Here is a 5,052-nt window from a genome sequence, read left to right on the forward strand (position 1 = left end):
TAATATTGAAAAGGTAAGTAGTATTTATCACCATGAATAAAGTATGTGAAGTAGATTTAACACCCAGTTTTTAAAACGTTAAAGGTTTACGTGTTCCAGAAACACTGTTATCTAAAAAATAAATGTTTCTTAAGAATATTTTTGCTATTGTTCAACTCTCTTTATATTGTCACAGTCTTTCTCTCCTTTCTCAGAGAAAGAAATGTCCCAGATCTTCTACGACTAATCACCCTTTGCATTGGATCTCACATTGTCCCTTTCCCTTCTACCTTTGCTCAGTCCTCTAGTCACTCCTGCACATACTAAACAACACTTCTTCTGTGAATCTAACCACCCCAAACTGTAGTAGCTTAAAATACATGAAGATTTATATTTTGTTACATTGGACAAGGGTCAGCATGACTAGCTCACCTGTAATCCTTGCAGCATCAGTTGTAATGGGTCAAAGGTTGGAAGCTGGAATCATCTGGAGGGTCACACGCTCACATGCTGGGAGGGTGGTGTGGGCTGCCCTTTAGGAATTTAGGTGAAGCTGTCAGCCAGAGCACCTCTGCAGATGGCCTGGGTTTCTTCATAATGTGATGGCTGGATTCCAAGGGAAAGCATCTCAAGTGAGAGGGATCCAGGTAGAAACCAAATCACTTTAATGACCTTTCCTCAGAAATCATGGAGTGTCACTTTCACTGCATTCTATACACAGAGGCAACCAAGAAGGTCTGCCCAATTCTAATGAAAGAGTAAACAGCATTACCTTTTTGTGGAGTACTGGCAATGTTCTGAAAGAGTATGTGAGACTAGTGATACACAGTGATACTTGCGGCCATTTTTGGAAAGTACAATCTTCCGCACTCTGCCTACAAGAATTCACATTCCTCACATGCAATATGCAATCTCAACCTTCTCCCAGAAACTCTTCTAATTTCAGCTCACACTCAGCCTCATTCTTGTGTTCCAGGACTTCTTCATGGAAAACAAATGCAGAAACAAATGGGGCCACTGAGGAGTACTTCCTCGAGCCTGTGTCTTTTGGGTACAGATCTCAATCTAAAAACTTGAAAGCTATGGAGCTTTCTCCTCTCCCCCACTCCCAACATGCAATGGTGAGAAAGACTTCGACACCTTCATTCAAAAAGTGGAAATAGGAGACCTACAGCAATCACTAATCCATAGAAATTCTGAAATCCAGCTGGATAACATTAGTAGTATTCGTTAGAGTTCAGCTACTGCCTAGAGATGATCTAGCCCAGCTCTTGGTGCTGTTCTTTGGACTCTCAGTTATGCCTTCTAGGATATCTTTGTTAGCCATAAAAGTGGCTAGGGTTTGCCACTGAATAGTTTCCTCAACCTCCTTCTTGCCCACAGTAGTATGGGTATCCAAAGACCTCTTTCCATTTTCCATCTTTTTTAGTTGAAGCCATCAGTGTTAGTACTAGTAAAGTTTTCTTTAAACTTTGTGGACTTCCTATGATGGCTACTGGAGTTTAGTCCATTAGACAAAAGGCACAAACACAAATCTCATCAAGATAAGCCCTTCTCTGTCTTAGGCCTCCTGTAAGGTCATTGATGGACATAACCTGTAAGATTCTTGGATACTCAAGTATTATTTAATGGGTATGACATGATCCTTAAAGATCCTTAGAGGGCCATTTGTCAGATTGAAAATTTCTCTGATGCATTTCCATAAACTTTTCTGAGGTGTTAACAAATGAGATTACAGTGTCACCCATAATTTGATCTTTGTTCTGAAACTCTGCCTATTGAGAGTCATGTTGTGGTTGGGTATGAAAAACAATCTTAGTTTTTAACTCAGTAAATCTTAGCTACTTCATGTATTTTCTAAATTTTGTTTGAAAACTGAACAATTCCTTTTCACCTATATTTCTTGTCTCTCATTTTATAGGCAGCAGGTAGACCTTCAGTATTTTGTCTGGAAACCTCCTTGGATAGGTCATCTAATTTATCAAGCATGTTTTCTATTTTCCATGTTATTGCAGGCAGTAGCTAAATTTTCTGTTAGTCAATAATAAGAACCCCTTTATTTCCAGGTACCCATAACATTTGTGTCACTTTTTAAACCCTTACAGACATCCTCCTCAGGAGCAATCAGGCTTTTCTAACAAAAATCCTTCAATAAAAATGCTCTTCTCAAAGGTCTTCCATCTTTCACCTATTGCCTGGTGGCAAAGCCAGTTTTAGTTTTTGTTATAGCAGCTTAAAAACCCTGGCTTCCTCTCACTCATCTGTGGAGTATAAGAACAAAGGAAAACTGAAGGGACAAAACAGCAGCAGAAGCACAGAACCCAAGAATGGACTAATAGTTACCAAAGGGAAAGGGACTGGGGAGGGTGGGTGGGAAGGGAGGGACAAGGGTGGGGAAAAAGAAAGGGAAAAATAAATATATAAATAAGAAAAAAGATGTTTGCAAGGGCTTTTGTTCAAAGTAAATGAAAAATATAAAAACAAAAAACAAAAAATAAACCTCTGGCTTCCAATGGTAACAAAGAAAACCCAGATACATTTCTGTCACTCCCTGTCTTAGTATTCACATACCTGCTGGAGGATCGACGCTGTACCACCTTGGTCAGCCTACCTCCAGGTCATCTCCCTACATGTAGGTTGCACTAATCATCCAAACCGCATCAGAGCCTAAATGCACACTTCACATTCACATACTGTGCTCACACTATCCTTCCTATTTTGAATGGTTCCCAATTGCCATCAATCTGGAAAACATGAATACATCCTCTGTTATTCTATAAATATCCCTTCTGAAAATATCCTTTGACTTCTCACTGAGCCTTTAACAAAAATAACACCTTGTTCTTATGTGCTCATAAATTGTTTATATGTCAATCTTCCCCACAAAACTGTGAGCTTCCCGTGGACAGGAACCATATATCAGTAATCTCTCTAACATTCACAGGTATAATTACAGGTCATCAACTTTCATATAATCGACTTTGAAATAACCTACATATTTACCTAAACATGGACTTCTACCAACTATTTTGCAATCCTTAATTCATACTTCAAAATACACTCAAATGATCAAAGTTTGAAGTAATGTAATGAAAATATTTGACAACTACCATTTCTGTTTTGGTAACATTTCCATCTGTGTTTAGCAGTGTTTGTGCAAAGATAAGAGTATTTTATTGTTTCAGTTTTCAAAGTGTGTTCCAGGGAACCCCTCCAGGGAAGAGCCAAGGAGTAGGGGCTTGAGTATGCAAAATCTAAAGCCAGCCTTTCTTATTCACAGTACCTGCCTCCCCACCATAGCAGTTTTACAGGTTAGACTTTTGGACACATTTCTCTTTTAAAAAGTTTCTATTAGTGAAATATTTTGAGACATTGTTTATCCATTTTTGCCCTTCTCCTTTTTGTTTTCTTAAAAAGCCAAACTGGAAAAAAAAAAAAGGGTACTGAAAGGAATTGTAAACTTCTTAATTCACAGGTAATTTCAGTTAGACATTAAAATGCCCAGAAAAAAAACAATAGATCTTTGACCTCAGTTGAATGCCCTGGAACTTAAAGTGGTTGAATATGCGTGCTATGATGAAAGAGAACAGAAAACAGAATTTTAAAATCTAAAATAAATTGTAGAGTTTTCTAAAAGGTAAAGTATAATTAGAGATTTTTATAACATTTTTATACCTGTGGGAAAGAAACCTGAACTTATAAACATCATGGATTGTTTAACTTTTGCAGTTCTGACTTGACTTTAGCCTTTTGGAAATATATTTTGTAAATGATAGGAGACTTCCTCCATTCCTAAGTTATCCATTAATTGAATTTGAACAAGATGAAAGTTCTCTGTTTCAAGATTGTGTGTCTTCTGTCCATAATAATACAATAATAATAATGATGATGATAGACTGTAAAATCCATGGAGTTTTAGGGATTTTATGAAAGAAGTCTACATTTCATGGTTTCTTAACTGTTCCCAATATCTGCAAGTAGACTGACAAAATTAAACATCATTTCTATTCTCTCACTTAAACATTGATATTTGTCTACTTCTCTCACTTTATTCTCTTAAAAAGGAGGTTGACCTGGAAAACTCAAAGTGGGAGAAAAGCAGTGTTAATACACCATTTAAGATCATTACTTACTGTGGGTCTTCTGGAGCCCAGGGCTCTCTAAAGGTGGTTGTTCAGGCCCCCAGGCTCTGCTTGCACACATACATGGGTATCTGAATATGGTTTACAATCAAACGGGAGACAAAGAATTTGCAATAGATCAGTCTCATTTCATTGAGTTTTGATTGGACATTCTCATGGTACATGCCAGGAGATACCAGATGCCTTGAGTGCTGGTTTGTAAGCTATTGTCTTTCAAGCTTATCACCCACCCCTATTCTATAACTTTGGGGGGATGGAACTTTGCAAACAGCTATTTCTCTTACCAGTTGGGTTCTCTGTTAGGCTATTAATCACGGGTGCTAGAGGGAACCTACAGCAGAGAAAGAGAAAGCGGGAATTATTCTCTCCTGTTTGCTTTCCAATCATCTCTGTGGCACCCTACAAAGCTCTTCACTCCGACAACAGACTCTTCCAGTAGCTGTAATGGATTCCAGCTTGCAGCTGTTCCAACACTCCCAAAAATAACCTCATCAAGCGCTCTGGAGACTGATATCGGTTGGCTGGTACCCATCCTAAGATGGGGTGCCAGCCCCATACAGTCCTATCTCTAGCTCACAGACTCCCGTACCATCTAAGAACACATCCTCCTCAAAGGACTGAGTAATGGCTTTCTGGGGTCCCTTCACCCAGACTCAGGTTTCAATAATACCGACCTTCTTCTTTCATTCCTCCACTGACAAAGGAAGCTGCTTCTTGTGGTTATTCCCATGTGATAACTCCCTGCATGTACTCTCTTTGCCTGCTCAGTTATTTGTTTTCTGGTTAATGATGTTTCATATTATATCTTTTCTGTTGAAATACTGGTTCCTGGAATCTGAAATGAACACTAACTGACATGCCTGATATACTTTATATGTCTTACAGAAAATATATAGATATTAATCATCTTTTATGATTAAACCATTTCAGT

General features: G+C 38.3%; 1 long non-coding RNA gene across 1 annotated transcript; it reads right to left on the reverse strand.

The window, feature by feature from the left end:
- Window positions 1–424: 424 nt before the first annotated feature.
- LOC140843511 (uncharacterized) lies at window positions 425–4,486 on the reverse strand. The gene is made up of 3 exons (XR_012121348.1): window positions 4,406–4,486; window positions 4,113–4,192; window positions 425–585 (listed from the first exon to the last, which is right to left on the reverse strand). It is a non-coding gene; the product is annotated as an uncharacterized lncRNA (long non-coding RNA).
- Between the last annotated feature and the right edge of the window lie 566 nt (window positions 4,487–5,052).

The sequence above is a fragment of the Manis javanica genome, chromosome 9 (assembly GCF_040802235.1).
Source record: "Manis javanica isolate MJ-LG chromosome 9, MJ_LKY, whole genome shotgun sequence".
Lineage (NCBI taxonomy): Eukaryota > Metazoa > Chordata > Mammalia > Pholidota > Manidae > Manis > Manis javanica.